A 12,026-nucleotide genomic window follows, 5' to 3' on the forward strand; every position below is an offset into this window, starting at 1 on the left:
ACCCAAGGCCCCCCCAAATGGACTAGAAATCTTAGACAGATCTCCATGGCCGACTTCGAGGAAAGGGTAGACTCACTCCACGGATGATCTCTCTATAACAGAACTCACCACTCACTATAACTCTACTATGACTTCTATCCTAGATCAATTAGCCCCCCTGAAACTAAAAAAAACTAGGAACAGACATCAATACTGAAAGAAGACAACTAAGAGCTGCAGACCAACGATGGAGGAACAACCCCTCTAAAGGCTTTCACGAGCAACTCAAAACAACCCGAAGGAAATACAAAAAACACATTAACAATGAAAAAGCCACCTTCTACTGCACCGCCCTGGACAAGGCGAAAAACAGACCCAAAGAACTATTCAACATCATCAGACAACAAACATCCAAACCCTCTGCTGCCCCAGGACAAGCCTCCAAAGACCTGTGCGACAACTTCGCCAACTTCTTCATAAACAAAATCACCAAGATTGAGCTCACACTTGACGTCAACCTCAACACTTCTTGCCCAATCCCACCCCAGAAACCCAAGCCAATGCACGCAAGCACCCCATGAAAGTCTGGAAATCCTTCAACCCCATTCCGGAAACCAACATTCTCAAACTGATCACCACCTCCAACCCTGCAGCTCATGCATTAGATCCCTTACCCACTCAATTGACTAAAAAGCTGAAACTCTTCATAGCTCCATACTGGTGCAAGATCATAAACAGCTCCTTGAGAACTGGCGTCATACCTGGCTGTCTCAAAGTTGGCCAAGTCATTCCACTCCCGAAAAAACCTGGCCTTGACACTAACGATCTGAACAACTTCAGACCTATTTCCAATCTCCCCCTCCTTGCCAAGATCCTTTAAAAGTGCGTTCTTTCACAATTGACTCAGCACATGGACAACATCAACCTTCTTGATCCCCACCAATCGGGCTTCAGAAAAGGCTATAGCACGGAGATTACAATCCTTAACATCATGGATGACATTCACAAATCTCTAGATACCAAAAAATGCTGCCTACTCATTCTCCTGGACCTATCGGCAGCCTTTGACACAGTGGATCACAATCTTCTCACCAAGGCTCTCCAAGACAGGGTAGGAGCAGACGAGGTGGTCATACAATGGTTCTCCTCCTTCTTACACAACCGCTCCCAAAGGATAAAAATCAAAACCTTCACGTCCGACTCACACCCTGTCAACAGAGGTGTCCCACCAGGATCAGTGCTCTCCCCTCAACTATTCAACATATATATGGAACCTCTCACCTCCCTACTCAAAAAAGCCAACATTACCTTTTACCTCTAGGCAGACGACACCCAGATCTATCTAGAAACCTCCTCCTTTGAAGATATTCAGGGACTAAACAAAACTCTTAAAGAAGTCCGGGATTGGCTAGCCATGAACCACCTCAAACTCAACCAAGACAAAACTGAAATTCTCCTTATCTCCAACATAGAAGAAAACCCCCAAATCATGGATTGGTTTAAAGAAATCGATGCTCTCAACTGTAATCCCACTCCGGCTAACTCCACTAAATCATTAAGAATCACCCTAGACCCCAACCTGGACATGGTCAGGCACATCAAGAACTCCGCGAAGAGTGCCTTCCTCAATCTGAAGCTTCTCAACGAAATAAAACCCTTCATCCCACCTAACGACCTCAAACAAGCGACCCAATCCCTGGTGTTATCTAGACTTGACTACGGAAATGCCATCCTCACAGGTACAGCGAAATACCACCTAGTCCCCCTCAAAACAACTCTAAATGCAGCAGCCAGAATGGTCAGCGGAGTTAAGAAATTTGAGCACATTGCACCCACAATCAAAGGTCTAAAATGGCTCCCACTAGAGATGTGTGCCAGCTTCAGAACTGCCTGCCTCACGCACAAAGCCCTCCACACAGGGAAACCTGAATACCTGGCCTCCAAACTCAAAAAGGCCGGTCAGACAAGGAACCTTAGGAGTTCCAACTCCCTTCTGCTCATTCCTATGAAAACACGCAAACAGAAAACCGCTGCACGATCCTTCACTGGAAACGCTCCCAGAATCTGGAACTCCATTCCAACTGACATTAAGACTATCCTGTCCTTTGTAAAATTAAAAAAACTCCTAAAAGACCTCTAACTCAACTGTGCCTTCCCGGACAGGTAACCAGCACTTAAGGGCACATACTTACATTCCGCCGCACCTTTACACTTCGTCACCATAATCTACCTCCTCCTAGCACCCTTTCGCCCCTCCAAGCTCCCCCTCCCTGAATATGGTTCTGCACAAGACAATCATTCACTCTGCGAGGCTCTCAAGACTGCTCTGCCTCAATGTTGCACTACATGCCGGGACTTCCGAACCAATTTATATACCTATGACTATTTGGGATTCCTGTATTATAACTGTTGTAAAGCGCTCAGATACCCTCGGGTCTGGCTAGCGCTAAATAAAGCTACTTAAATGAATATATGTTTGGACTGATGCTGCTTGTTTTTCAACTCTGAGAGGGCACTGAGGCCTGCTATCCAGACCTCAGTGCTAGTGTTCTAAACCCTTACAAAGTGTGTGTCGAATTGGCTATCCTCATTTGTCAGAGCCTGCCTTACTCATAAGGCCCTATTATATGCTACACTGGGTACCCACGGAATGCAAGGCAAAAGGCCCACCCAGGGCTGCAGCACTGATTGTGCCACCCTGTGTGCGACAAAGTACACAATGGCTCCCTCCCTGCCACTGCAGACTGGAAGGGCAGTGGTAACACTGCTAGTTCAACAAGGGGCGTGACAAAGATGGCCATCGAGTGAGTGACTCAGTGCCGCACTCTGGACATTTGCACCCTATAATGCATCCTGATCCCCTTAGGCTTGATTCCTGGAACTGACACTATTAATTAGGGCCACGGGGGGTGGGCAATCACAGGGCCATTTCCAGGAGGGTCTTGGCAGCAGCACAGAACTCAGAAGCCATTTGGGGATGCGGACAGCACTCAAGGCAGACGTCAGAGGCTTGCATGTCCGACTCAAGTCTCCCGACATTGCTGCTCGGCTGTCCTGAAACCGTCGGTCCCCCAACCCGATCACTTGGAGGCCATGGAGGTGACTGGAGGATGTCTCATCCGCCTTAAGAGGCCCACGGGGTGACTTGCTGCATGGATGCACCTGAAGAGGCCTGGCTTGGCCTCCGCGACAGTTAGGAGTGGTGCTGGGCCCCCAGAGATGTGGACGAGCCAGAGAGATGGACGTTGTTGGGATTTGCTGGACCGTGGATGGGAGGACAGCTTTCCCCATCACCCCATCCCCTCAACATATATCTGCCATGACAGGCCACTTTCCTGAGCACCCCATGTGGTATAGAGCTTTCACGACAGAAGGCCCTGAGGACACCCTGAGCTGTATCCTTGGACATTCACTCCCCACGTGCACTGGTGAGTGGCATTAGTGGACCTTTTAGGGAGTTGTGTCATCTCACTGCTGACCTTCTCAACAGACCACGGGATGCCCAACAAATTGGTGTGGCCTGAAGCACTTAAGAGACAGTGTTGCATCACAGTGCCAGCGGCGAAGTCCCTCTCCTTTCTCAGATACACAAGTGGACCTCAAGTATCATCCCGGCTCTGTGGTCGCCAACAGGTGCACACTATTGAGCTGCCCAGGACCTGGAGTGGGCGCTACCGCATGGGCATCATGGTGAAAACTAAGGGCTTGAAACCCATAGGACAGGGCGGTCCTTCTCAAGGCACAATGCTGATGCAAGACCCCAGGATGGAGACAGATGGTACCCCTGCAGCCACAAGGCAATAACACGCCACCCAATTAGACTTCATATTGAAGGCTATAAAGGACGTGAAGTTGACTCTGGAGTCCAGACTTAACGCAGTGGCAATTGAGATGGGACTCTTAAGAGCAGACCTTAAAAAGCTGACAGAATGGGTGACGACAAATGAATCTACGTTGGCAACATTACGTTCCTCAGTATGTGAGATGCAATCCCACATCAAAACCCTCCCGTAAGAAGTGCTTTTTCTCTAACTGAAAACAAAGGCCACCGAGAGGCAATCCAGCAGGAACAATGTGCATATAGTGGGCCTTTCAGAACGTGCTGAGGGTCCTAGCAGGGAACGGTAGCTTGAGCAGTGGTTTGTGGACACAGTACTGGTAGGAACACAGTCATACTACTTTTCGGTGGAAGAAGTGCATAGAGTATCGAATTGCCAGGCCCCACCAGGTGCTCCGCCTAGGCCACTGGTGGCGCTACTTTTCAGTTATATAGACAGAGACCACATCTTGCAGGTCTCCAGAGCACGAGGGCCATGGCCAATCGATTACAGTCAAGTGAATATACCATACACGTATGGTGCTGAAGTATTGTTTGGTGATATTTTATGAAAATAACTAAAGAATTATGGACTTTATTGGGGAGCTCCTTGATGCCCATATATCTTGTGTTGGTTATGCACACTGCGCAGGACTTGGGTAGACTCGTGATTGCAAGCATCACTGTTTATGGGGCATGAGCTAGCAGATGGTGGAAGGGAATAGTACTGTAAGGGGAACTATATAGAGCCCCATGAACCACCGCATGGACTTGACGAGAGGCCACCAGTTCTGAATGCTAAAGTTTAAAGGAGGCAAGTTACAGGTCCTCGACCAAGAAAGGGGAGTTGAGATTTTTTATATTTTACTTTGAGTGCGTGGTCTTAAACACTAACTGACACACCACTATGTGTGATGTTGCGGGCCTGCAGCTGGAGTGGAGCCATGATGTCCGCTACTTCTACATAGAGACTCAATTCCAAATGTAGTCATTTACACCCCATCTTGTTCCAATATACTTACCTGGAATATCCAGGGTATGGGCAGCTACACCAAATGATACAGAATACATGCCTATCTTAAGCGCAGTGGTATACACTTTGCATTGTTACAAGGAACACACTTGATCCACACTGAGTTGATTAAGCTAATGAGATGCTAGGGAGGCACCCTGGTGGGCACCACGTACTCTAGTTACGCCAGAGGGGTGCTCATCTGGGTCGCACCTGGGATCCCCTTCCAAATACTACACTCTAAACTGACCCAGAGAGGAGATACTTCACTCTGTAGGAGATGCTTGATGGGGAACACTTAACACTAATTGCGGTATATGCTCCTAATACACAGGTTGCCTTTTTTCTCACCACGCTCACTCCCCTACTGCTCTTGGACCCCACCCTGCCATATGTCTGGAGGTACTTCAGTGTGGTGCCAGACACTGATGTTGACCGCTATACCCCACCCCTCCAATTTTTGGGGCCTATGCAGAGGTGGGGTCGAAGTCTATCTCCCAGTGCGCGATAAACATGGCGATCACAGAAGTATGAAGAGCCATGTACCCAAAAACCAGAGAATATTCCTTTTATCCATGGGTGCACACTTTACAAGCATACATAGACCTGCTCTACTGCAATAAGCCATTGATGGATAAGGGGTAGCAGCTAAATACCTTTGCCCCATTCTCGCCAATCATCCCTTGATGATGTCCATAGCGTGGAGGTACACAATTACCTGTATCCCGCCACGGAGACTGCCACTAGAATTACTTCATGACCAATCAGACGTGATTGAAATCGGGTGGCAACCTGGAACGTAGAGGGAGTGGTGTTTAAGGGCAATCTGAGATCAATGGGGTATTTCGCAGCTACTACACATCTCTCACACTCAGGGTCCAAGCTGACTAACCAGTCTGCGGAAGGTTATCTGAGCACAGTTCCCCTTCCTCAGCTCAACCCGACATAAAGAGCTGCTCTGGACACCCCACTACAATCGGTAAAGTTACAGGAGGCAATAACACAGGTGGCCATGGGCAAGACCGCAGGCCGAGATGGGCCACCCCTGGAATTTTTTGCAGTTTATCGACCGGGACTACTGTCTTTTAAGCACATAAGAGGAGGCCAGAGACACAGGCCAATTTCCCCAGTCTATAAGGAAGGCATTAATTGTGGTTTTGCTGAAGCCCAACAGGGATCCTCTGGAGGTAGCCTCATACCGGCCATTGTTGATGCTGAATCTTGAATACAAAATCCTGGGTAAAGTATTATCTAACCGGTTGTTACCATTGGTCCAGTCGTTGGTCCACACTGACCACAATGGCTTTTTACTGGGCCGCAATACCTTCCTAAACCTTTGGTGCCTTTTCTGGATTATGGAGAAAGCCCAACAGCGTCAAGAGCACCTCTGGGTGGCCTAGTTAAACATTGAAAAGGCCTTTGATACCCTCAGCTGGCCCTATCTGCTGTGTCAGTATATGTTGGCCTGTTTTACAGGGATCGGGAGGCAACGGTACGCACAAGGGGACATATATCCTCCCCTAGCTAGATGGGGAGGGGAATGCTAGAAGGTTGCCCTCTCTCTCGCTTGATCTTTGCCTTGGCCACGGGGCCGCTGGCTTGTGCCATGTGAGCCCCGGCACGGGACTGGAGGTTCCCGGTGGGTGGCACATAATAGCACTGTATACCGATGACGCTCAGATATATATGCGAAAGGACTTGATTACTGCTAGCAACCTTGCCCCAGTGTTGGCAGCTCTGGAAGATTTTGGTAGGGCCTTGGGCCTGAGAGTGAATTGCGATAAATCCTGCCTAATACCGTTGACTGCCAGGGACCCTAACAGGCATGTGATTCCACCAAGCACTGCCCTTCACTTAGCAACCAAATTGTTTAAGTACCTAGGAATACGCATTTATCATACTGAGAAGAATCTTTTTGATGATAATTTGGGGAAGGCAATCACTTCCATTTGGAGCTACCTCCCATTCCAGAGCGCCTTGCCACTGTCTACATTGAGTCGTGTGGACATTACTAAGATGTTGATCCTTCCCGAGGCTCTTGGATGTCTTCGCAGCACTCCCACTTGTTCTGCGGCGACCCGTTTTCAACAAACTGCACTCTTCATTATCTACAGTCATATGGGCTAATTGGAGACACACAGGGTGTGGCTGGCTGACCTTTATCTCCCTGTGGACGAAGGGGGCCTTGCTGCTCCTGATTATGAGCTGTATTATGTAGTGGCTCATCATCATCAAAATAACTTTATTCGATTCAGAAGAATCATAAAAGTATACAATTAAAAAAAATTCAGACATACAAATTCACAAATGGTATTACATATTCAAAGGTTCAGAGTCAAGAACGCAATACACAGTATATCAAAAGCATAAAATCAATAAAGCATTATATTAATACATAATGATTCCTAAATAAAATATGTAGTGGCTCAATTACAATGGCTGTGCGATCATTAGCGAGGCCTGCGGGCCCGAACACCCGAACCATACCGGATCATATATGGATTGTGATGCTGCTGCTCAGCCTGTGGCGAACTGATGAAAAGCATACAAACACTAACGTACTGTTCAGGGCAGCTCGCTGGTGTTGGACAAAGTATGTACAGGGTGCTCCTGGAAAACCAGCATACACACCAAAATTGCCCCTTTAGTCCATACTAAGTATGGGCGAAATTTGCGAATTCGTGCGAAATCGACCTCGCAATCTGCAAAATCCGCGAATTCGGGATTTTTTTTGTGTGTTAGCGGGGTTTTTTGCGTCTTCGTGGGCCGCTTGTAGTGCAACAACCGCGTAGTTACCCATGCAGTCGTACATGGGCGCGGCCATCTTGTGCGCGTCGCGTATTTCCGTTTCCGGGCGCTATTGGCAATCTCGCGTTGTGTGCGGCGCGCTATTACAAGTTCGCGTGTGTTTTTGCGTGCTCGCCGGGGAAATATCGTGCGAACTTACCCACTTGGTCCTCAACAGGCGCGGCCATCTTGTTTTTCATTCATTGCTATGGTTCTCGGCATGCTTTCTCTATCCAGCTTCAATCTTTTCCATCCTTTGCTTGTTTGAAGTTTTTTTTAAATCTATTTTAATTATTATCTATCCCTCTATTTTTCTAGCTCTATATTTTGTGTTTTCTTCTATTTTTGGTTAATTTAAAACTAATAAAATTTAGCCCTAGTTCCCAGATCACTCCGTGCGCGCTCTGCAGCTAGGCCCTAACTCCTCTTTTCCACCATGGATTTTCTCCAAACCACTTGCAACCAAAATTAGGCATGCCCAGCATTGCTCGAAGACCCCCCAATCCCCCCAAACGCCAGGAACCCCCCCAAACAGACCACCGAAAACACGAAAGTGAGCGAAAGTGTGAAAACGGAAAAACTTTTTCGCCATGGATTTTGTCCAAACCACTTGATTCCGATATTAGACCTTCCCAGCAATGCCCCAAGACCCGCCAACCCACCCGCAAAAAAGCAGAACACCCCCCAAACAGGCAAAAAGCAAAAATGGAAAATCTCATACTTAGAATATTTTCGGCCTTCTTTCAATTCTGTCTAAACGCGCTCTGCAGCTAGGCCATAACTCCCCTTTTCCACTATGGATTTTCTTCAAACCACTTGCAATCAAAATTAGACCTTCCCAGCAGTGCTCCAAGACCCCCCGACCCAGCAGCGCAAATCTAAGACACCCCCAAAGAAACCCCCAAAAACCTGCAATACTGGTATATTCAAAACATGGCTAATTGCGCTGTTCACAAAAACACAAAAAACAAACAGCAATTGGTTTCAACAGAGACAGACAGCCATTGCTGTCCACTGCATGCCATCTTCTCATTATTCATTACCTGTTCTACTTTTTGTCCGCATCTTCTTCGGAAAGTGAGGGCCCACAGGGCAGCCTCTCCTGTCAATTTCAGAAGTAAGTCTGTCAACAATCAGCAAGTATGTAGTCAGTCAGTAATTTCAGTCCCACTTGAGGGGACTCGTCTACAAAGACAAAGTTTATTTATTCTCCATAATCCATCCATCTGCCTTGAGGGAAATGGATAGGGGGAGTGTGGAGGAGGAGGATAGAGGAGCATGATTGAGTTGTGAACTTGTGAACATCAGGAATGCAGACTGCGGCACCTTCAAATCAATAAGGAAAATAAGATGAAGACAGTGCTGATGATGGACTTGTTGTGATTAGGTGATTAGAGTTTTGTTGTGGTAAAAGTTGCAAAACAAAGAAAGACACACAGGAATAAAAGTGAATAAGGACGAAAAAAAAGGAAGTAATTTTCAGGCCTCGGTGTCAGGGAAGTAGAGCTCGTCCTCAAAGTCTATGAATTGAGACGGGAGTGGGTCAGGTAACAGAGAAGAACTTCGGTCGGCGTCACCTAAGTCGGTGTCCTCTTCTTCCTGCGTGCATTTACGTATTTTGTAATCGGGTGGTATGAAGTGCTGATTCATCTTGATTATTGTTAACCTCTCCACATTTTTGGGCGAGAGGCGGGTCCTTTTTGAAGTTACAATGGCACCAGCAGCACTGAAAACACGTTCAGAAGACACGCTTGCGAGTGGGCAAGACAAATAATTTAGAGCCAGGTTGGTGATCAGTCGCCATCCAGACCTTTTCCTATACCAATACACCAATAGGTTCTCATTAAGACAGACCTCTGTTGGGTCATCCAGATAGGCCTGCACCACCGACTCAAGGTTCTCCAGGGTTGCTCCACTATGCGTACAATCTGTGGCCTTTGCAGCAGTGGACCGAGCAAACCCTTGCTGAGTTAGCCAATCCGCTTCCGACAATATTTTTTTTTGGCCTGGTGCAGGTGAGGATGATGACACGGTTGCTGGTGTATTTAACGGCTGTGAGGGAAAGTGACTCCCTTCGGCCATGGATTCAGAAGTGGAACTTGACGCCGGATGGCCTACTGATTCAGTTGTACTTGTGCTGTCTCCTTGAAATTTCTGCCGCTCTTTTTCGAACCTAGTGGCTGACACAGCGAGCCAATGTTTGTACTTTGAAACATCTGCTTCATCAAAAGGAATGAATGCTTTGCTGGCCACTTCCTTTTTGTACCGTGGATCCAGAATAGTGGCACAAATGTAATGTTGTTCTGTATGTGTGTTTTTAAGACTTTCATTGTGAAGTAGGCGCCTTAATAACTTCTCCGCCAAATCATATGCTTCTCGCTTTTCAGCATGATCTCTGAACGTTGAAGACACGTCCTTCAGTTGGTGCTCTAGCATGACCAACAATGGGATAGCTTTGCCCAAAGAACAGTCCTCACTGCTGGCTTCACGCGTGAAGATCTCAAAAGGACGAAGCATGTCTGTCAGGCTTGCAATTAGCTTCCATTCCTCCAACTCTAGCCTCATGTCTTTCTGAGTAGAACCCAGTTTATAGACATACTAATTTATTACCCCCCACTGCTCAGACAGACGCTCAAGCATGTAAAAGGTTGAGTTCCAACGTGTTGCCACCTCCTGGATTAGTCCTTTGACTGGCAGTTTACGTTCATGTTGAATGCTCCTCAGCTGCTTCCGGGCCTTAAAAGAATGGCTGAAATGTGTGCAGATTCTTCGGCAGATGGTCAGTAATTTGATGACTGTGTCTTCTTTTTTCAAGAATTCTTGCACCACGATGTTAGTACTGTGCGCCAAACACGGCACTCTGAAATATTCACCATCAGTCATGGCCCTAACTATATTACTGCCATTATCCGTGGAAACATAACCAACTATGCGATTTCTTGGATGCAGCCATTCTTTGACCTTCCTGTTAAACTCCTCCAAAAGGTTAGCTGCAGTGTGAGATTTCTCCATGGCAAACATGCCTACTGTTGCATGTTTGCGGGTAGCTTGAAAAACTTTCTCTGTGTCAACACCTGCTTGTTTTAACTGTTGTGTGACCCCTGCGAAAGAGACCCAGTGTGCAGTGATGCACATGTAATCAAGGGCTTGGCAACTGGTCCACATGTCTGTTGTCATGTGGATAGTGTGAACAGCACTCTTCAGAATAGCTGCGCCAATCACCTCCAGCACATCTTGATGTAGTGCTGGAACAGCAACCCTGGCAAAATAGGACCGGCTAGGAACCTTCCATTTAGGGCAGACTGTTGCCACAAATTCAAGAAAACCCACCCCTTCCACGAAAGAGAAAGGGAGAAGGTCCAGCGCTAGCATTTTAGCCGGCTTTGCGTTATACAGACGTACCGTTGGGTGGTTGCGTTCAAATGGCGCATCCGACCAAAACATGCTGCTAATGGTGGGCTGGACCGTGTTACATGATGATGATGATGCAGACTTCACACCAGTTAGGCTATTTGATTTAGTTTTCTGCATTGGTGTCTGTCCCAGACTCTTAGTGTACCTCATACATGTTGCAGGGGTAGAGGGTATGGGCGCTACCACTGCAGTGCTGCTGCCAGGGGTACTGCGTGTACCAGAAAAAAATGTCGGTCGGTTCTTGACTTCCCCCCTGCACAATCAGCCCCTCGTCAGCATCAGATGCAATGTGAATGGATACATTTGGATCAGTTCGACTTTGGACTTCCTCGATCTTACTTAGGTGCGCATTCCACTGGATAGGTTGGTGTTTTTTGAGATGACCTCTCTGGCCTCCGGTACCATAGTTGGTACCAAGCTTACCCCGACTAACTGATACTTTACAAATCGAACAAACGACCATGTTTTCCGCCTTCTGGCTAACAGTAAAGAAGTCCCAAACTGGGCACTGAAGATGTCTGCTGGTGGTGGAGGTGCTACTTTGACTTTCAATGCCAGATGAAGTGGAGGATGGGCGTGGCTGAATTTGTTTCTGTTGTTCACTTACAGCACCACTACTTGAGGTAATGGAGGTCGAGCTGGATGGAGGTCCCTGCCGGCCCTTCTGACGAGGAAATATGGAAGCTGTAGGTCGTTTTGGTGTTGTAGTTAACTGTGTTGGTGGTGGTACCAGTGCCACGCCGCCCACATCCGGCTCAGCAGCCATTTGGGCTAGGGTGAAAATGTTTGTCTGCTGCATGCCCGCTAGGGCTGGAGTGACGTCTGTGATGACTGGCTCATCGTCAGACTGTTCATCAGCAGCAGAAGACACCACTTCTTGTTCGTCGTCATCACCCATGCCTTGCGGGAACCTTCCTTTTAGGCTTAGCTACCTTTGTCGGCTCATGGCGTGCCTCACTCTCAGACTGCATTTGTGGGTTCCAATCAGGATCAAGGTCATCAGAATGAAGGGGGCTT

The sequence above is a fragment of the Lissotriton helveticus genome, chromosome 3_1 (assembly GCF_964261635.1).
Source record: "Lissotriton helveticus chromosome 3_1, aLisHel1.1, whole genome shotgun sequence".
Lineage (NCBI taxonomy): Eukaryota > Metazoa > Chordata > Amphibia > Caudata > Salamandridae > Lissotriton > Lissotriton helveticus.